The 21,793-nt window shown below is 50.7% G+C and overlaps 1 protein-coding gene across 9 annotated transcripts in view; it reads left to right on the forward strand.

Annotated features, from left to right (window-relative positions):
- Positions 1-21,793, forward strand: part of CTIF (cap binding complex dependent translation initiation factor) — a 293,053-nt gene that overhangs the window by 179,806 nt on the left and 91,454 nt on the right. The gene's annotated exons all lie outside the window — the stretch shown is intronic.

Below are 21,793 nucleotides of genomic sequence, written 5' to 3' on the forward strand. Positions count from 1 at the left end.
GATGGCTTTGCCAGGAGCAGGCTCAGGTCAGCCTCTGCCTATCCTCTGAGAGAACCGGACTGTCCACTCCAAGACCCCTGGAGAATATGTTGTTCCTCATTTTGCAGCAAGAGCAGGGCTCCCCAAGGTCAAACACTTGACGTTGGCAGAGCTGGACTATCACCTGGGTCCCCAGCTCCTGCCCTCATACTTCTCCTAGCATATTACAACGTCCCGCTGTGCCTATTGTAAGAATCGGAGAGTTCTAGAAGCTCAAAACAGGAAGAGACCCCAGAGTCTCTTGTGAACGACTACACGTGGGATCCTAGGGACTGTTTGCCCCTGCCCCAGAGCGGTGGTATTGCTAGAATTGAACCACTATGGTACAGACATTGCTGAAAGGCAATAAAAATGTGGGGGGAAAACGCCATCCTGAAAACAAAAGGTAGAGAGAGATGAATGACCTTAAATAATAGGGAAAAAGTAGGGGGAAAAAGTGAAAAAAGTAAACGTAGTATGCTTACATTTCTCCCTGAAAAGGCCTGAATATACAAGTGTATGTTCATATTCACTGATATCAAAGAGAGTGAATGGATGGATAAACCGTAAAACCAACAAAAGGAGTGTTTTCAGAGGCAAAAGGAGGAGAGAAGTAGAAGCTGGTTCCTTATTTTGCAGACTGGACTTTGGAACTGAGTAAATAGTTTCCAGCATTATAAATAAAAATTAAACTGAAATAAAAATAAACCTTGCTGCTGAGCCCAAGAGAGTATACATGCTGCCTGAGCCAGCATATCCGGCCAGCGCCTTGGGCAGCCGTGTCCGTGAGCTGCAGGCTCCCGGACCCTCCAGCCTCCTCGGCATCTTGGAGCGGGTGTCTAATAAACTTCTCAAACTCAGCGTATCCACGAGTGAGCTTCTGCCCTCCCCCCAGTCTCCCTGTCTCGGGTGACACAGCTCCATCCTTGCAGCGTCGGAGGCCACATACCTTGCAGACATCCCGGACTTCTCTCCTCCTCCTACCTACGTGTCATGCATTTGCAATTCCTGCCTGTCCTACCTTCAGAACCAATCTAGAATTCGCCCACCTCCTACCATCTCTGCTCCTGCCCCTCTGGCCCAGGGCGTCATTGGCTCTCACCTGGATTATTCTTATAATCTCATTGGTCTCCCAAATTCTGCATTTTTAGGTGTCATTTCTTTGTTAAGAATCCTCTAGTAGATCCCCATTTCACATAGAGTAAGGACCGGAATCCTTCAGTGGTCTACAAGGACCCAGATGACCTCTGACCTCATCCTCTACCACCCCCCTCACACTGCACACTCCAGCTACCCGTGACCCTCGGGGGGGCTTTGAGCATGGCAGCAAGGTCCTACCTCAGGGCCTTTGCATTTGCTGTCCCCACTGCCTGGATTGCTCCTCTCCCAGATATTTGCATGACCTCACCTCTTTGCCCAGTGGCACCATTTTGGTGAGCCCCGGCTTACCCACTCTATCTAAAGGTGCAACCTCTTGCATATAAGCTTCCATCACACCCCAGCACTCCCAGTCCTCCTCCCTGGCTTCATATTCTCCGTAGAACTTTACACCTTCTACTGCTCTGCATGATGCATTTCTTCCGTTTGTTATCTCTTTCTCTCCACCAGAAGATGAGCTCCACAAGAGCAGGGCTTTTTGTCAAATTGCTCCCAACCGTATCCCCAGCGCCTGGCGTATAGTAGATCCTCAGTAAATACTGAGTAAGGAAGACAAGGAGGTAGCCAGCCTGCCCTAGGTTGCTTACTCTGTCCCCTCGGGGCCTTTTAGCAGCTCCGTTAAAGTCCTGCCAGTTCTGGAGTACCTCCCCTCCTGTAGGTCTCCCTGCCGTGACCCAGAAATAAGTCTGTTGGACAAACCAAGAGAGACTAGCACCAGCGCCCAGATTTGAAGGGGAAAGAAATGCACTTTCCAGCATCCACTCTGGGCCCTTTGTTAGGAAGGCTCACGCCTGGATCACTGAGCAGCAGCTGGCGGACGGACAGTGGTGACGGACGTTAAGCCTCAGGCAAGACCCTAGGGGATGGGTCATGGTGGCCCATGTGCGGAGCCCTCTTGGGACGTGAAGTTCAGTTCAAGTCAAATCATCACAAACCAGGATCCTTGACGTGTCATTTAGGTGCTTCCTCTGCATGGCGCCGGGTCATTGTTGGGTCTTGAGTGTGTGGGGTGCTGGACGTACCTTCCTGACTCGACCTCCGGTGTCAGGTGAGGGCTGGGCACTCCCAGATGTTACCCACCCTGTGTCCTCTTTACTCAGGTCATGCCAGTGTGGTAGGAAGACCGCTGGGCTGCGGGTCAGGGCCTGGGTAGACCATCCCTTTCCCTAAGTCAGTGCAGGAGCTCGATCAGGCCTCCTAATCTTTGGGGCTTCCTTTGATCCACTGGCCAAAGGGAACTGAGTCACTGGTCTCTAACTAGGGGCGGGGAGCAGCTGTCCGGCTTTCCCTGGACAGTCCCAGTTTTAGCACATATCCAAACACTCTTGAAAACCCTCATTTTTAGGCAAACCTGCGTCACCCGGTCTCTAAGGCTCCTCCCATGTCTGGGCATGTGACATTGAAATTCCTTGAATGTCATCACCAGGATAGTATTAATTACTACTCACCTTTCCCCAAACCAGTCAGATGGACATGATTCCTCCTGGCTTAGGAGGCTTTGAAATAGACCAGAGGGCCTTGTGGGGAGAGTTAGTACAGGCCAAAAGGGGTTATTAAAGGAAGCTAAGCTGTCTGGAGGGACAGGTCTAACCCTGAGCTGGATGCCAAGTGAGCACGCTCACTCACTTTGGCCTGTGACACCTTCAGAAGGGGCAGACTTTGGCGTGATGGGCCTGGGGCCTGTAGGCATGGGCACCCTGCGGTGACCCTGGCTCACCCCTCTTCGCTCTTTGTCCTGTGGAATAACTTTTCTGTCCCTCCTCGGTCTCTTCATCTTTGAAGAGTCACAAAAGAATCACCACCACTCATGGGAGATGGGGTGCATCCCTGCTGTGGGTGTTGCACCCATACGGAATGGGTGGCGTTCCAAAATGGCGGCCTGGCAAAGAGCAGGCATTGGATTGGCCCCTGAAAGCTAAGAGGCCCATGGGGGTTGCTGCTCTATAAAGAGTTATGGTTCCAAAGTTCACAGATGCCTTTTGTTAATCCTTCTGTAAGGAACTGTGGGAGAGAGCCGTGATGATAATTGGAATATAAGCTCCCGCCTGTTCCCTCACCCGCCACCTCCTGTCCTGTCCCACATCTCAGATGTCTGCCCAGCCATCTCATGTGGCCCAGATTGCTTCCTGCTCATGTGCCACAAGTCCGACAGGCTTGCCCATTGTACTCAGTAAATTCTTAGAGAGCGTGTTCTGTTTTGAACGCTCTACGGTTATCAATGCACGTAGTACATCCGCCCTTTGAGGTGGGTACCCTCATATGCACATTTTACAAGTGAGGAAACGGAGACAGAGAGGTGATGTAATTTACCCAGGCCACACAGCAAGACAGAGGCAGGGCCGGGGCCTGAATTCAGGCAGGCTGCTGGAGGGTCCTCCCTAGGACAGCTCCCCTTTGTCTCTTAGCTCAGCCTCTCATGACCTCCCTCAACTTCCAGTGATCCAGCCGCTCCCCGGCTTGGTCGCTGCGGCCCCGTCCCTGATCCCATTCTGACTATCCAGCTTCTAGGCTTAGACAAGCCTTGCTCCAGCCAGAGCCAAGCCTCCTGCTCTTCCCCTACCGTCAGCATGAGAGCCTCAAAAGCTGGCCCTGACCTAACTTTCCAGAATCCCTTCCCATCACGCCACCCCCACCGCCCGTGTGCCCTGTGTCACAAGCAGCCAGACCACCAGCCCGGGTCTGAGCGTGCCCAGACCTTCCTGATCATCACCCTCATAGAAACCCCACCCTCGCTGCAAAGCGGCTCCTGAGACCCTTTCTGCAAAGAGGTCTGCTGAGGCTCCAGCCTGCAGGGTCAAACTAGTTGTTCCTCTGTTTCCCCGTGGTACTTGTGGCAGGATGATGGGGAGCGAGAAGGGCTTTATAGCCACCGGTCAGGGAGTTGTGGCTACCCAGGTCATTGCCCTTGGCCTGCCTTGACTGTTCCTCTGTGTCCCCGGAGAACATAGAAGCTCTGGCTTCGGAAGGAGTGGGCCGCACTCCCTACACCTCTCTCCCTCGGTGGTCAGCTCATTGGGATCCGGAGGCCGCCAAGAACAGCCCATTAAAAAATTACTAACAGGTTGTGGAAATATCACAATGTTCGAGCTTAACGAGTCTGTAGAAATCATTCTCTCGAGCCTCCTCTAGCCCCTCTGGCAGATCTGGAAAGATAGCCTGGGCTCTGCCCCGCTTCCCACCCTCTAGCTGTGTGACCTAGGCAAGTGACTTAACTTCTCTAGGTCTGTTTTGTCAGCTGTAAAATGAGGATAATAACGTTGCCCTCTACCCCCATGGGGTTGTGGGGATGATTGAATACGTTGGTTTGTGTTCTGAGAACAGTGCCTTAGGCCTAGAAAGTACCACTCGAGTATCATTCCTTGTCATGGTTGTTGTTGCTGTTGTTATTACTATTAGAAAAGGAAAGGGGCCCAGAGAGGTATTTTTGTTAGCCCAGGGGCACACAGCTGACAGCCCCAGAGCTGGAGTGCAACCTGGTGAAGCCCAACGGAACCCAGTGGCTGCTTTGCCCCCTCCCTTTCCTTTGTTATATGTTTCCAGGAAGTGGGTTATCAGTGCATCTAAGGTGCCACCAGGAATGAGAATGTGACTCCCACCCAGGCCCACCCCACAGCTTTTTTGGCCACAGGGCCTCCACCTGCCCCTCAACCACATCACGTCCCCTCCTGACCAAGGCCACGAATTAGAGGCCCTCCTTGGTTTTGCACCTGAAAAGAATGGCCTCACTGAGCTGTACTGAGAGGTTCTGTCCCTCTGTCCCCCTCCCCTCCTCCTCACCTGCCCTCAGGCCAAACTCACCCTTGAAGAGAACAGAGAGCCAGTGAATGCTGCTGGGACCAAAGCCCCTGAGGTCTGACGCCCAGGCCTCTGAAACAGCCTCCTAGTCCTCAATCTCAGAAACCATTTCCCACAGCCCCCCAGTGAGAACCTCATCATCCATTTCCAGTGGATCTTGACATTTCCTGTAGTGATCCCGCCCTCCAGGAATGAGCTCTGTACAAGGGCTCTAAACATGGAGATCCTTACCATCAACCTGGGGAGAGGTCCTAGGGACGGACGGCATTTGCCACAAGCCAGGTGACCGGGATAGATCCCCCGCTGGGGCGCATGTGAGACCAGTGGGGAGGAAGTTTCAGTGGGGCAGTGGATGGGTGTCAAGGATGAGGGAGACAGGCACCTTACAGCACAGGGCTCGGACCTCCCGTGGGTTTAAGACTTCCCCAGGGGCCAGCCAAAGAATCCAGACCCTTCTGAATACTCCACACAGGAACTGCAAACCTGAGGTCATGTGGAAGAGGCCAAGCTTGCCACGGAACCCTGTGGATGCAGAGGGGGCGTCTTCTGGGCTCAGACCTCCCAGCTTCACACCCAGTACCCGGAGTCCCAACTTGTCGCTGCTGCTGTTTCCTGAATGCAGCTACAGCAGCAGCGGTGGGGGCTCCCTATCCAGCCCTGGGGCAGGCACGGGGCCAAGGGAAGCTTATTTAACCATCAGACCTTAGGCAGTACCCCTTATCATCATTCCCCCATTTTACAAATGGGAAACTAAGGCAAAAGCCAATAAGAGCCTTCCCCGGGGAGAGCAGAGCTGGGAGGGGACAGGCCCCGGTCTGAACACAGGCCTGGCGTCCAGAGTCCGGCTGCTACCTCCATGCCAGGGGTCTCTTTTCACCCGAACGGCAAAACTGCGCGGCGTGAGAGGCTGCCCATGGGTATGGAGTGAGTGCCCGGCTTAATGGAGGTGGGAGAAGCGTGCCCAAGACGCAGCCCCCACCAACCCATCATTCAGCAGCCCCGTGAGCCACTTTGGTGGTTTTGACCATTACGCAGCTTGAAATTATTTTTATTCTTAGCCAAATATTTAATTTTTACCCATAATGGACAGTTGGTTAAAGGCAGGAAGCATTAAAGAACACCGATATTAAAAGGCTGGCTCCTGAGGAACAAACAAGTGGTAACAATTCTGTACATTTGCCTCGGGTGCTCTGCCCAGATCCGGAGTCCCGTTATGTGGTCGGAGTCCCTGCGCGGCGGCTCCTGGAGCTGCAGAGACCCAGCTCGGCCAGCATCCGACTCTGTTCTTGGGGAGTCGAGACCGTCCATGCTCTCGCCCTTCTACCTGGGCAGAAGTGACTGCCAGTGAAAATTTCCTGAAACTTCTCGGGTCTCGCCATTTAGAGAAAAGCAAGACAATTACAAAAGCAAACTGGTTGGTTTGTATTTTAAAACAAACAAACATAAAATTCAAGAATTCCAAACAGTGGGGGCCATGAGATCAGTGTTTGCCTTTTGTTTCTTTTTCTGCCTTATATAGTCAAACGCTAGCCTACATGTTAATTTATATTTGCTGCCAAAGCACAATGTAATGGTAATACGTCATTTTGAGACTTCTTTGTAGAAAACCGTGCGTTTGCTTCCATAACTCATTTACAAAAATTGAAGAAGGGCGTCATTTGCTAAGTGGGAGAAGGTCAGATTTTGCCGTTATTCATGGATGTTATTAAAAATCAAATTAAACCTGAACCTTATAATTTACTCAATAACATATCAATATAAAAACCATGTTTTAATTTTGTTTAATGTTTATTTATTTTTGAGAGAGAGAGACAGAGCATGAGCTGGGGAGGGGCAGAGAGAGAGGGAGACACAGAATCTGAAGCAGGCTCCGGGCTCTGAGCTGTCAGCGCAAAGCCCGACATGGGGCTCGAACCCACAAACTGTGAGATCGTGACGTGAGCTGAAGTCAGATACCTAACCGACTGAGCCACCCAGGCGCCCCAAACCATATTGTACGTAGAATAACTTTTTTATCATATACCATGAGAAATGACAATATACGCTTTAAGCTCCTAAGGGTGTTTGCAAGATACTCGATCACCATGAGAGGAGCTCTCAAAGCTAAAATGCTGAGCAAGGCTGTGGCCAGCCCGCTAAACTGCCTCAGTTTCCACGGTGTAAAAATCAGAAGAATAAAAATACACCCTTTTTCCCTCATTGAGGGGCTGGGTCTCCTGGTGGGTGACATCCAGGCCTGCCTCGGGGATCAGAGTCTTGTTTTGGGAAGCTCGACCCTGCAAGTTTATCCAAAAGGGCAAATAGACTTGTTTATGATGGTTCATGGGGTCCACCCAGGCCCATGTCCCCCTAGGATGTCGGAGTTTGGCTGCCCTTCGAGACTGTGCTCGGACGCTTGACTTCCATTAAGGACTTCCTATGGTTCTCAAGGACACCAATGCACAGCGAGCTCTGTGTTCACCTCCAGTGGGGCCATCCCTCTGGTGAGGCGTTTCTACCTGTGCTGGGTAGGCTTCTCTGTGGTCAATTTTTTTTGTTCCCTTCCGGAGTTTTTACATATGCAACTGACTTAAGAAAAATTGCCACTTTGTATTTGCTGAGTCTGATGTTTGTTCTGGAATGTCCTCTCCACTTCTCCCCTTCTAACCAAATCCTACCCGTTTTTAAAACTTTTATTTTGACGAAATTTCACATTCTGAAAAGTTGCAAGCATCGCACAAAGAATTTTCACATATTCTTCACTCAGACATTAACGTTTTACCACATTTGCTTTATTTTCCTCTCCCTCGTCTACTTTTTTTTCTGACCTGCTTGAGAGAAAATTGCCAAAATGATGCCTTTTTATTGCTGAACGCTTCACAGTGTGTTTTTTTGTGAAGACATTCCTCTCCATGGCCACAGTACAATGATAAAAATCAGGAAACTAACATAGACTGGATGCTATTATCCACAGCCCTTGCTTCTTTCTCAGCAGTGCTCCTAGATCCTGGCTCATATTCAGTTGTCACGTCTCTTTAGTTTCTTTTAATCTGGGGACAGTTCCCAAGTCTTTGTATTTCATGACATTTACTTTTTTTTTAAAAGAACGGCCGGTTATTTTTGTAGAAGGTTTCTCATTTGGGATTTCTCTGGTATTTCCTCAGGTTCCATGCACATGAGTGATGTTGTGTCCTCTCAGGGCATCGAATCAGGAGATTGGGGCCGTCCTGTTGTCCCATGACTCTCAGTGTTCACTTTGATTACTTGGTTAAAGGCAGTATCTGCCAAGTTTCTCCACTGTAAAGGCACAGAGTTTTCCCTTTGTAATTAAGAAGTAGCTTGTGGGGAGATACTTTGAGACTATGCCAATATTCTGTTTTTCCTCAAACTTTCACCCACTGGCCTCCAGTGATGATTCTTGCCTGAAACAATTATTATTATGACGTTTGCCAAATGATTTCCTAATTCCATCATTCCTTCTCATTTTACTCGTTGTCTTTCTGCTGTTGGGGACAGTCTCTGATTTTAAACTCACTACTCTAAGCCTCAAGATCCCTGCATTTGGGAGGTAGGGAGAGTAAGTCCTTGTCAGCTGTCTGAAGGTCCCCGTATATGTGCACCGAATGCTGCCGGGCAGCACCCTGCTTTGAGTACCTTGTGCTCTGAAACATTCTAGCCCAAGAACCCATCTGCTGGGCAGGTGGGTCCCCACACGGCTGGGCAGGGGTTGAGGTCAGTGATGTGCGTGAAGCTGTTGAGTGGCACTCCCTCTGCTCTAACGTCTGGCCATGGACTTGTCAGTTCCTCCAACCCTGGCTGAAAAATGGGGCCAGAGGGAGGCCCTACTCCAGCTAACTCCATTTCACATTCCCTCTCCTTCCAGGATGGAAAAACAGCCCTTCAGGGACGGAGCAGACCTGTCAGTAATGAATTGTGAGGGAGGAGGATGTCCCGGGAGGCTGGCCGTTATGCGCGGCTGATGGAGTGAGGTGGGCAGGCAGCCGGTAGTGTTTCCTGGGGAGCCCAGAAGCTCAGGGATGCTCTGTAACCGTAAAGCCAAACCTGCTCGGGCACTGCCCTGGGCGGCTCTGCTTCCCATAATCGAACCGTCTTCCGTCACCTTCCCCCGCGCCTGCAGGGCTAGCCAAGAAGGCCTGCCGTACCCTCCCAGGACTGGCTGAGGCAGAGGGAGAGCGGGCAAGGTTTATCATCCAGCCCTGAGATCATTACCTTCAGCTCCGCCTCTCTCCTGTTTTCCAGTCACGGGGTCCACTTGATTGATAAGACAACTGAGGGACAGAGAAGTTAGGCAACGTGTCTGAGACCACCTGGCTAGATGTGGGCCAAATCGGGGTATACCCGGTGTGTCCTGTTCCCAGGTTGTCACAGCATCATGCTGCCTCTCCAAGTGAGGACTGCTGGGATGACTGCTGAGACCCAGGAGGGCTTCCTGGAGGAGGTGCTAATTGCAGAAATGGCAGGTTCAGGAGAGGAGGTCTCCATAGCTGTTGGTCAGCAATTGGACGCCTCTTGTGACAGGGAGCTCACTACATTCCCAGGCACCCCCCCCCCCCCCCATTATTGTGAGGCAGCTCTCCCTGTGAGGAAGTTTCTTCATTATGGGCACTCAGGCTGTGTCTCTGGGCTTCCTTCCCCATGGTTCAGAAGGGCTCGGCAGTTGGTCACACCAGGGATTTAAAAACTCTTAGGAGACTTTCTCTTCCTCCTCCTTCCCGTGTCCTACCCGCTGCAGTTTGAGGGCTGTTCCACGGCCCTCGTGGAGATGGTGAGATGGCCATGAAATAGGGCTAGTTCCCAAATGTGCTCTGAAGTCAGCGTGTGGGGTAAGCGAGGCCATGTGGGACCAGCTGTGGCGGCCCGGCATCAGCCTGGGAGTGAAAGAAGTCACTGGAGGTGGCCCCCATGCCTGTGGGGACCCCTTGGGCAGTGCTTCTCTTAGGATGACAGTGTATTTCATAGTGAAGAAATCCATCCTGAGAAACCACGTCCGGATTGTAGCCCTTGGGGGCCAGATTTGGAGCACAAGCCAGGAGCTGGATGTGCTGGGGGTTCCTCCTTGATTCTTAGCACTTGAAACAGCCTATTTCCTCCAAACCTCAGCTCTCCCACTTGTACTGTGGGTGTGCTGATGTTCCTCACTCCTGAGCATCTGATGGATTCATGCTAATTGGAAAACCCACAACATATTGTTGTCACAAGCAGACGCTAATATAACACCACAGCTCCTTCAAACTCCCAGGAACCTCAGAGATGGATAATCTGTTTGTCCCCATCTTAAGAAGGAAGAAGCTAAGGCCCAGGGAGGTTAAAGAACTTGCCCAGCGTTGCACGGCCGGAAGTACAGAGCCAGGATCTGAGCTCTGGGGGGCTGGCTCCTACGTCCACACTTGGAGCTCCGACAATATGTTGCCTCTTGGAAAAGTCTGTGTCGAGCACCTTCTTATTCCGGGCAGCCAAGGGCTGTGGTGGAAGGTATACAGTGCAAATTCATACCCGTCGCTGGGCCTCCTCGGCTCTTTAGGAAAAGCGAGCGAGAGTCTCAAGCCTCCAGAGAGGTGGCATCAGCCAGGCTTGGCTTCCCCGCGTTGATTCACATGATCGGGTCAGTGTAGCCACAGGGAGTTAGGGCTGGAAAAGGGAACATCCCAGCTGACACTTAACCGGCTTCCGTGGCTGATGTCTGCCCGCCTCTGAGTGAGCACCCAGAATGGACACGTGGCACAGGGGATGCCCGGACTCGCCAGCAGGCTGCACTGAGGGTCCACGGGCAGACCTGAGAGACAGCAGGGGCTCGGCTGGGCAGGAGAGAAGAGCGAGGGCCACCTTCTGGAAACACTCTGCCGGGACAGCCGCATGCTCTTCCCATGACATCACACTGCCTAAGAACGTGTGAGGCCAAGGATTCTTGGAATGCCTGATTCACCCTGGAGCAAAAATAATACCTTGTATTTATAATGTGCCTTTGTTCCCCAAATGCTCTCTTGGCCTTGATTGTATTCTAATTTCTGACCAGCCTTGTGACCCCAGGCAGGAATGCAGGCAAGGTGGGGAACTCACCTAAGGGAACACCTCGAGTGGGGTGCTGGTATTCCCATTCTACAGATGGGAATACTGAGATCTGAGGAGTCTGCCCATGTGCCAAAAGTGACCGAGAGGTTGGCCACAAGCACTGGATTACCAGGGTTGTTGGGAGGGGCACCTGAGAAATGCCTGGGCAGCTGAGCGAGACCCGGGGTCTGCCGCTTATACCCCAAAGAAGACCACTCCTCCACGGCCTTCTGTGCTGCCCCAAGATGGAGGAAGGTGGCCAGAGTCCGCAGCTCCTGCTTCCCTCCCCCAGGGTTCAGCAGCGAAGCCAGAGGGCCACCCCGAAAACGCAACCTCCCAGCCACGGGAACTAGCAGACTGTGGGGAAAGGATTGTTCCCAGCACAGATGGAAACCCGAGGGCCACACGTGGCTTCTGTGGTTTTCCCCAGACACGGCGGAGCCAAGGCTGGAAGCCGGATTTCCAAACCTCGACTCGGGGCTCAGTCCAGAGCCCTCCCAGGCTTTCCCCTCTCACGGGCCTCAGCTTCCCTGTTCCTCGTGGCCTCTGGCTCAGCCTTTGGCCTTTGCTTCTGCATATCTAGCCCTGCTTCCGCCACACGCTGCCAGCCCGCAGTCCCTGCCCCCACTGGCTTTGGCCAAGGCCTGGGATCCTCTGGATTTGGATTTGGATTTGGATTTGGATTTGGATTTCAGTGGCTCAGCAGTGGTGCAGGCTGCCCCGGGCCCTTAGGACCCCGCAACGGGCCTCAAGTCCATGAGGCAGGAGAGCGTAGTGGTTGAGGGTACACATTCTGAGGTCAAACTACCTAAATTCAAACTCAGGCTCTGCCTCTTGCAAGCTGTGTGGCCTCAGACAAGTACTTACCTTCTCTGTGGCTCGTGACCTCTCTGTAAAATGAGGCTGGCAATAGTCCCTCCCTCTTAGGGTTAAGTGAAAGTCATGCTTCATACATGTTACCTTGTGTTTATTACTTTTACTCTATGTTCTCAATTATCTCAGTTCCTGTCCCGTCCTTCAGGGCTGCTCTGGGCAGGGCTCAGAAGGGCTGCACTGGGTTTAATGAATGTTCTGCCGGGGTCAGCTTGAAACTCTTAGTAGTTTTTGAACAAGAGGCCCACATTTTCATTCTGCACTTTGTCCCACCAATTATTAGGTCTGTCCTGCCTCTAGGACCAGAGTGTCAGGGACCCCTGTGCTACTCTGTGCTTCCTTTCCTTCATGACTCATATCCCTGGTTGTAGCCAGTTACCTTATTTCTGTAATTAATGGATTAGTGTCTGTCTCTCCAAATGGATCCTAAGTTGCATGAGGGCATAGCCCTGTGCCAGGGTCATCGCTGTGTCCCCAGGGCCTGGCACATTGTGGGGCTCACTGGAGGCATGCATGAATCAATGCCCAGCATCCCCCCCACCCCCGCCGCCCCCATTTCCCAAGGGAGATTTGGAGAGGGTCTGCCCCATCCTGAGGAAGTGGTTGCTCTTAAGGCCATACAAGAAGAATGCACAAGGCCATTCAGTGGCGTGGATGAGGGTATCAGGCTGTAATCACATTAGGAGTCTGAAGAGGGGGCCTCTGGGGAGCTGAAGAAGGCTGTTTGGAGCCCAGATGGGATTAGGAAAGGCGTTGAGATACTCCTGAGGGACAGTTGAACAGCTTTGGTCAATCCACAGCCCCTGCTCCCCTCAGAATGTTCCAGGAGCTCTGTGGCCTTGGGCAAGCCCACTGACACCTCCGATTAACCTCCAGGCAGAGCGGAATCTCAGGACATGTTTAATTAATGAAGCAATACATGAATCAGCCTTGCCTCTCATCAGTCGTTTGTACGTGCGCCCTGTTAACTGGAAAAGTCTTTCCTCTGCCTTCAGGGCACAGAGGTACCATTCAGATTAGCCCCTCTCCTTTCCACTCCAGAGCATTCCCTTGGCCAGGTAAACCTTTGGATTCCAAAGCTTTTCGATCCGTGCAGTGAAATACCGAACTTCTTACACGAACCTCGGCCTCAGCCAGCAGAGACCTCAGTCTTGGATTGTTTTCTACCCGGCCCTGAGCACAGGGAGAGCCCCACAGGCTGTTGGAGCAGGAGAGCCAAAAACTCTCCTGGCCATCCAAGGCCACGGGGGGTGTTCCTGAAGCGTGCGGGCACTCCCCTCCAGGGACTGTCCGGGGAGCCCAATGTGGGGAGCAGGCCTGGTGCTCAGCGAGCCAGCCGGTAATGCGCTGCTCTCATTGCCATGATGGGAATGGCGGCCTGGCAATTACAGGGACATCAGGTGGGGCAGTTCCCCGGCTATCCAGACAGCAAGAAGACCTCAGATGAGTAACCGTAACATCCGGCCGGCCATGTAGCGTTTCAGGCAGGACCTTAGAGTAGAGACACAGATCAGAGTTCCGGTACAGGCTTTGTCACTAACTAGCTGGACAGCCCGAGGGCAAAAGGCAACCTCTCTGAACCTTGGCTTTCTCATCTGTGAAAGCATCGCGCTGTCACTCTGTAATCCTCACAGCCGCCCCTGAGGGTGGCGGCTGACACGGCTGGGAACGGACACAGAGCCACACAGCCGCGAGTGACCCAGCCAGGCTCTGAGCTGGCTGCAGTCTCCCAGATATGCCTGCCGAGGAGGGTCCTGCAGAACAGACCCGGCAGATTTACATCATCTCATCCAGCCCCTTGGGCGCGGTAGGTGCTCAGTTAATAGAGGCCACCGTGATGCTGGTCCCTTTGCTAAGCCAGTGGCGTTTCCCTCCGTTGGCTCCCTGAAGAGGGAAATAAGTTCCCCTACAGTTTTCCTTAGGAGGCATCCCAGTCTTTTGCAAACGGGGGTGGGCGTGTGTGTGTGTGTGTGTGTGTGTGGCCATGACCTTGATTTCCAGGCCCCACATGCCTGCGCTAAGCCAAGCGGCCCCAGAGCTGCAGAGAACCCCTGTGCCTGCGCCTGTCGGCTTCACCTCCGCTCTCGTGTTGCCCCTGTGGCTGGGGCGCGGAAGGTGGGACCCCGGACAGGGCGTGTGTAGGTGGGCAGGAATGGGGGCGCCTAAGCAAGTAATAAGCAGTCATCACTTTTCCTGAAGGCAAGAAATATGAGCCCATGCATAGTTTTAAAACCACTTGCCCTAGGAATTTTGCTTTCAGAAATTTTTAAGCAGACCTACAAATTATGTGGTAAAGTGTCCGACATGGAGAGAACCATAATAAGTCAGTGGCCCTCGGAATATCTAGTTGGGAACAATTATGAAATAAAAAATGAACAGAGAGACGTTTGTCTGCATTTGGACTGCTGCTAGAATCATTCTTTAAAACAAAATCTGAAGTCTTTCTCCCTACACCCACCTCCGAAAATGCAGCTGTGGTGTGGAGAACTTTTTTTATTTTTGTGTTTTTGTTTTTTTTTTTTTTAATAAAAGAGTACAGTCTTAAGAGTGAAACAAGACGTCTGATTTCAGAACCCCAAGAAGGAAGAATAAACTAAATGAGTGGTGGAAGAAGCATCCTGATAATTTCCATTCTCCAAAAAAAAAAAAAAAAAGGCATTATTTCCCAGCAGCAGGTGTTACCAGTAACACAAATGGAATATTAATCTTCTCTCCTAAGCCATTCCTCTCCCCACTACCACAACCACCGGAGAAAACTTGCCCAGAGACATTAGAACATAACAAGCAGAGAGGGAGGTGGATTTTTGCCCCTTTTTTCGCTTGCAGAACAAAAAAAAAAAAATGCATGTCTCCTGTGTTTCCAAAACCTGGATCCACACGTCCGTGTATCCGGGACCAAATACTTCCCTGCCTGGCCCCTAGGAGCCAAAGGAGCTCATTCCCAGCCAGGCCAAACCTAAACCCACAGGTTTTGGGGTGAGCAGTGAGCTGGCCCCTACAGGAAGGTATCGACGAAACCCAGGGCCAACAAACACAGAAGAGAGAGGAGCTGGTTTGGGCCAGCCCAGCCAGCAACCGCTGACAAATATTTGTGAATGGCCAGAGCAGGGAAGCTTGGGTCTCCATTGTTGAGGGCCAAGGCCCAGCCCCTAGTCTTTTCCAGTGGTGAGGGCTCTCTCAGCCCTTTCCCAGGCCAAGGACGTGGGCCTCACGTGGCCATCGCCACAGCAGATATCAGCGATAACTCGGCCCTTCTCTCCTTTGCTGGATCTTAGGGCAAAGGGGACGGACAGGAGGTGGGCAATGGGTGCTGGGCTAGCTGTCAGGCTGGGCACACTCCTGAGGGTGTGGGGAATTTCGCCTCCCTGAGCCTCAGTTGGCTGATCTGTAAAATGGGAAGAGAGCCTCTCGACCAGCCTGCACACAGACACTGGTCCCAGCAGTCGGTGGCCCCGAGAACTAATGGGAGCCTTGAACAGGAAGGAGGAAAAAAAGAAACAAAAAGCCTTCATGCCCATTGCCTCCAATGGCATCTGGCCTCTTTCTTGCCCTCCACACCCCCCAGGGGCCCCCAGCCAATCTCCTTTGCCATCCAACCCCATATCAGCAGCCTTCTTTCTTTTGACTCCATTGGTCTTGCCTGCCCAGTAGGAGGGGCCCCTTACAGGTGGACTCCCAGGCCTCCCCTCCTGTCCACAGACAGCACTCTGTGTGCAAAGGAGCTGCTACCCAGGCAGAGCGAGTCTGAGAACACCCACTAAATGCCCGACAACCTGGATATTCTTGGTCACTGCTCTGCTGGCAGAGCTGGCTCCAAGGAGTGGCAAACTAAAATGACTTGGAATTCCAGGCCCCCCAAAATTTCCGGCAAGAACAGGAGAGTCTCAGCAAGACCTGGCTAATTTCTTTCTGAGCCCTTGACCACCAGCCATGTAAAAATTAGCTCCTTTCTCCTCCAGGTGGAGGATTTGATTTGATTTGTTTTGTTTTGATTTGATTTGATGTGTTTTGTTTTGTTTGGGGCCGGGGGGTGGGAGGGGGGGGTAAGGAGGATGTTGGGCAGAGAGAGGGAGATCCCTGATAATGGCAAGTAGGAAGCCAGACAGTTTCAAGACAGATGCTGGGAAGGACTTGGTCAACCATCCTTTGGGGGCATTCCTTGGGCCATAGCTGCAGGCACCACAATTTTTCTAAATAAGGATGGGAAAAGTCGTGAGAATCAAGCATTATCTGCCAGGGAATTTCCAAGGTTCTTCTCTGGGCTTAAAAATTACTCATACTCAGAGAACAAAGAGGGTAGAAGGAGAAAGGGTGAATTCTTTGAAAGTAATTGAAAAATAAAAGTAGGGGGGATTCACAAAATGTCACAGGCGTGTGGGTCCCTGAGGAGTTGGGAGGGCCTTGGAATTTCTCCCAGTGGCTCTCCCAGTGTAGGTCAGTCCGTGATTCTCAGGTGAGGGCCGCGGGCTTCTGAGCTGACTTGTGTCTCAGGCATCTGGATTTAGGTCTGGGCAGTCTGAAGGCCAATGGGTGATCCCTGGGAAGAACTGACTCAGTGACTCACTTTGCGGATGGGGCCCCACGCTTTCCTGGGCACCTGTGCTCTCTACCCCTGCTCTGCTGTGAATGCAAACTGACAGTCTTCCAGGACTTAAGGCACTGGTCCATTGATGATTACTGTTTTTTAGAATGAGTCCATTCTGGAGAGGGGGCACCTGGGTGGCCCAGCCAGTTAAGTGGCAGACTTCGGCTCAGGTCATGATCTTGCAGTCCCGTCGGATGGAGCCCTGCACTGGGCTCTGTGCTGACAGTGCAAAGCCTGCTTGGGATTCTCTGTCTCCCCCCTCTCTCAGCCCCTCCTCCACTCACGCTTTCTCCCTCTCTCAAAATAAATAAATAAACTTTAGAAAAATTAAAATTAGGTGTGCCTGGGTGGCTCACTTGGTTGAGCGTCCGACTTCGGCTCAGGTCGTGATCTCACCGTTCTTGGGTTCAAGCTCCGCATCGGGCTCTGTGCTGACAGCTCGGAGCCTGGAGCCCACTTAGGATTCTGTATCTCCCTTCTCTCTGCCCCTCCCCTGCTTGCTCTCCGTCTCTCAAAAACGAAAAAACATTTAAAAAAGTTTTTTAATTGAAATTAAAGAAAAGAAATGAAAAATTAAAACAAACGAAAAAAAAAGAATGAGGCCATTGGGGAGTAAAACTAGAGGCTTAGGTGTGCTGGTAGAGGTGAGGGGTGTTAGAGGAGAAGCCTTTTGCACCCACGTATCGGGGCAGCACGGCTTTTTGTACCCAGTATGTACTTCAGACCCAGTGATGAAAAATACCAGGCAGGCCTCATGAGAAGGGCCCAGGGCACACCCGGTCAGCCGGCCTCAGTTCACTGTACCAGGCTTCTACAGATGTTTCTACCATGACTCTTAAATTATTAAAATAAATACACACAACTAGAACCCCTGAACATCCTATATAAAAATGGACATAAGAGGACTCCAGAAGGTGGAAAGCAGGCAGACTGACTGGGCACCATGGCACTCGGGCCACGGCACGGTGGTAACTTACCAGAGTTTTCTTCCTGGCCTCACAGATCCCAGACTTGGAGGTAAAGAAGTTGGCAACCCAGAAATGCCAGTAGGCCCAGGCAGACCGGAAATCCCCAACAAAAGCCTGCCCTCTCTCGCCAAAGGACCAGGAAAGGGGCAACCTTACAAGGCAGGAAATTCCTGGACAGTAATGCTCTACTCTAGGCAAACCTCCCAGGAAAAATGTGGGCTCCAGCCTGACCCACACAAGCAGAGGTCAGTGGGCCTGACCCACACGAGCACAGTCACCAGGCTGAGGAGGCGCCCAAATCCTCCACCAGGGTGGGGTCAGAGAGGCCAAGTGAGGAGTTAGGACTCGTCCCTGTGGGGCACTGAGCACCCCTTCCTCTGTGTCAGTGGGGGCCACATGGGGGCCTTGAGTCCCACCCCCATCCACCAGGTACAAGGCTCCACGCCCCCCCTCCACCATGGTGTCAGTGGAGGCCACGTGGAGAGTAGCAATACGCACCCTTCCCCTCCCCGCCAGGGAGGCATCGGTGTGAGGGGCCCGAACTCCCAACCCCGCACCGCAGTAAAGCAGGCCTCCCTTGGGGTGTCACAGAAGGCCCAGTAGGGAACCCGACCTGTACTCCCCACTCGGTAGTAACAGGGCACGGCAACCCTTTCCACTATTGGAAGCAAGGTCAGAGGAAGCCAGCTAAAACAGTTCTCCATGAGCCCAGAGGCTCGTAACACAATACTGAAGATGTCCAGGTTTCAACCGGAAATCTCAGATAGATCTCAACTGAGTAAAGAAAGACAATGAGACACCAATACCAAGATGACAGAAGTGTTAGAATTCTCTGACAAAAGATTTTAAAGCAGCCAGCATGAAAATGCTTCAAAAGAACATGCTTGAAACAAATGAAAAATCACGTCTTGGCAAAGAAATAGAAGCTATAACAAAGAACCAAACGAAACGTAATAGTTAAATTAAAAACTCAATGCGTGGGTTCAACAGCAGAATGGAGGGACAAGGGAAAGAACCAGTGTACTGGAAGATAGAATAAAAATGATCCATGGGGCGCCTGGGTGGCTCAATCGGTTAAGCATCCGACTTCAGCTCAGGTCATGATCTCACAGTTCGTGGGTTTGAGCCCCGCATCAGGCTCTGGGCTGACAGCTCAGAGCCTGGAGCCTGCTTCAGATTCTGTGTCTCTCTCTCTCTCTGCCCCTCTCCTGCTTGCACTCTCTCTCTCTCTCTCTCTCTCTCTCTCTCAAAAATAAATAAACATTTAAAAATTAAAAAAAAAAAAAAAGATCTAATCTGAGCCACACAGAGAAAATAGACCAAAAAAAAAGTGAACTGAGCTTCTGGGACCTGGGGGTCCATAACAGCAAATCTAACATACATGTTCTCAGACTCTGTAATGTAGAGCAGAGAAAAAATGGGCCTGGAAAATTATCCACAGACGTAATGACTGAGAACAGTTTGTGTGTTGCTGGTGGGAGTGTAAAGTGATACAATCTCTCTGGAAAATAGTTCAATAGTTCTCTCTCTCTCTCTCTTTTTTTTTTTTTTGTAATGTTTATTTATTTTTGAGAGAGAGAGAGAGAGAGAGACACAGCTTGAGTGGGGGAGGGGCAGAGAGAGAGGGAGACACAGAATCTGAAGCAGGCTCCAGGCTCCGAGCTGTCAGCACAGAGCCCGACGCGGAGCTCGAACTCACAGACCTCAAAATCATGACCTGAGCCAAAGTCGGACACTTAACCGACTGAGCCACCCAGGCACCCCTCAGTAGTTCTCTTTTTAAACCAAGTAGCTACCATATGACCTAGTAATGGCACCCCCAGGCACTTACCCCAGAGAAATGAAAACTTAACAAAAATCTGTGCACAAATGTCCATAGAAGCTTTGTGCACTGTAGCCAATAACTAGAACCCACCCAGATGCCTTCTAGCGAGTACATGGTTAAACTCGCTAATACATCCACACTGTGGAACACTACTCAGCAGTAAGAAGGAACAAACTATGGATACGTGCAACGCCCTGGATGAATCTCCAGGGAATGATGCTGAGTGAAAAAAGCCAATCCCACCGGGTTACATACTGTAACGTATGTAACATTACCACCAAGTGAAATTAACAAGGTGCAGCAATTTACATGTACTAGAGGCTCTTGTAACAGATTGTAAATTATTCCATTTATATAACATTTTTGAGATGACAAATTGTAGAAATGAAGACTAGATTACTTACTGCTAGGGGCTCAAGAGGAGGTGGTGGAAGGGAAGTAGGTGTGGCTATAAAAGGGCAACAGGAAGGCATCCTTGCAGTGATGGGAATGTTCTGTATCTTGACTATATCAATGTCAAAATCCTGATTGTGATCTTGTACCAGAGTTCTGCAAGATGTTACCATGGGAGGAAACTGGGTAGAAGATGCAAAAGATCTCTCTGTATTGTTTCTTACGAGTGCACGCGAATCTGTAATTATCTCACAGTAAAAAGTTTAGAAAAATAAATTCATGTTCTTTTAGAAAACACAAGTAAAAAAGAAAAATCCTCATCCCATCCCCCAGAGTTAACCACTGTTAGCATTTTGATGTGTTTCCTTCCTGATTTTTCTGGGTTTTTTTTTTAGTTTTTAAAAATTTATTTATTTTGAGAGAGGGAGAGTGTGCAAGAGGGAGAAAGAGAGCGCGGGGGTGGGACAGAGAGAGAAGGAGAGAATCCCAAGCAGGCTCCGTGGTGCCAACTCAGAGCCCAATGCGGGGATTGATCCCACACAGAACTGTGAGATCACGACCTGAGCCGAAGTCAAGAGTTGGACACTTAACTGCCCGAGCCACCCAGCCGCCTTTCCTTCCAGATTTTTCTGTGCATACAAATATTTGTCTTAAAAAGTAGCACCATGCTACACATAGGACAACACATGCTTTCTTCCATCAACCAGAGTGAAGTCTTAACACCAGGTTCTTAACATTCCACATTGTTTCTCACTGTTAAACACTGCCACGATGCACAAATTGTGCCTACATCCCTGTGCAAGGCTTTTGATTATTTCCTTTCGATAAATTGCCACCAAGTGGAATTAACAAGGTGCAGCAATTTACATGTACTAGAGGCTCTTGTAACAGATCGTCAAACGTCCCCCCCCCCCAGAAACACCCTAATTTCTACTTCTAACATGCAATGTGTTGTCTTTACCATTTGTGTGGAAACAAAACACTATACACCTGTCTCCCACTTAATAACTTTAATTCCCCTTGAAAACCCTGCCAGGAGGGAAAGCTTTTCAATGGAAAAAAAAATTGTTTTCGTTAATTTTAATGGAAAAATGATATGTTTAACCTCAGTCCAAGATGCCTCCAGATTTTCATGGGTACGAAATTATCAAGTGAACATTGAAACTGAGTTTATATAAGCAATAATAGTTTCAAAGTAAATCAGTGCCTTTTTTGGGTTCATGAAATTCAGTGCTGTGAAGGTCCGCTGTCCCCACCAAAGGGACAGGTCGCAGTTCTCCAGCTGCACATCCCATAAAGTCAGGGCGTGGAAAACACTGTGGGGTGAGCGCAAGAGTGCTTCCAGAGATGGATCAAAATGTTTGGGGTTCACCTCCTGTGCACACCCCAGATTTGTTCCATTGTCATGTTCTCTGGCTTAGAAAATAGTGTGTCCGGTAAATCGGTGAGTCAAATGTCGCTTTTGGGTTAGTCAGCTCGGGCCCCCGTGACAAAATACCACAGACAGGGCAGCTCAACAACAGAATCTTTTTTTCTGAGAGCCCTAGAATCTGGAAGTCCAAGACTGAGGTGTCTTCTTGGTTTGTTTCTTCTGGGGCCTCTCCTCTTGCAGATGTCTGTCTTGCTGTATCTTCACACGGTCTTTCTTCTGTGTCTACGTCCCTGGTGTCTCTCTACGTATCTAGATTGCCTCTTATTATAAGGACACCAGTCCCATTGGATTGAGGCCCACCCTAACGGCCTAACGGATTAACTTAACCCCCTCTTTCAAGGCCCCTATCTTTAAATACAGTCACATTCTTGGGTACTAGGGATTGAGTATTCAACATGTGAATTGAAGGGGTGGGGACACACCATTGAGTGCATAACAGTTTCTTATTGCATATTTTGTTTGTGGGCTTGGGGGTGAAAATGTCAATGTACCCCCCCCCCCACACACACACACGCACACAAAATTGTTGAACAAACGATACAACTTCACAAGAGCCATGATGGTAAAAATTGATTCACAGGATAGCTGTCACCAGATACAGGTCTATGTATGTATCTTCTCCGGAACGTGCGTAGACCGCATTGGGAGGAGTCCCAAAATGGTAACAGGTGCATCAAGAGCACAAGCTGGGTGGCTGG

The sequence above is a fragment of the Panthera pardus genome, unplaced genomic scaffold, assembly GCF_024362965.1.
Source record: "Panthera pardus isolate Hobbes unplaced genomic scaffold, ASM2436296v1 HiC_scaffold_15, whole genome shotgun sequence".
Classification (NCBI taxonomy): Eukaryota; Metazoa; Chordata; class Mammalia; order Carnivora; family Felidae; genus Panthera; species Panthera pardus.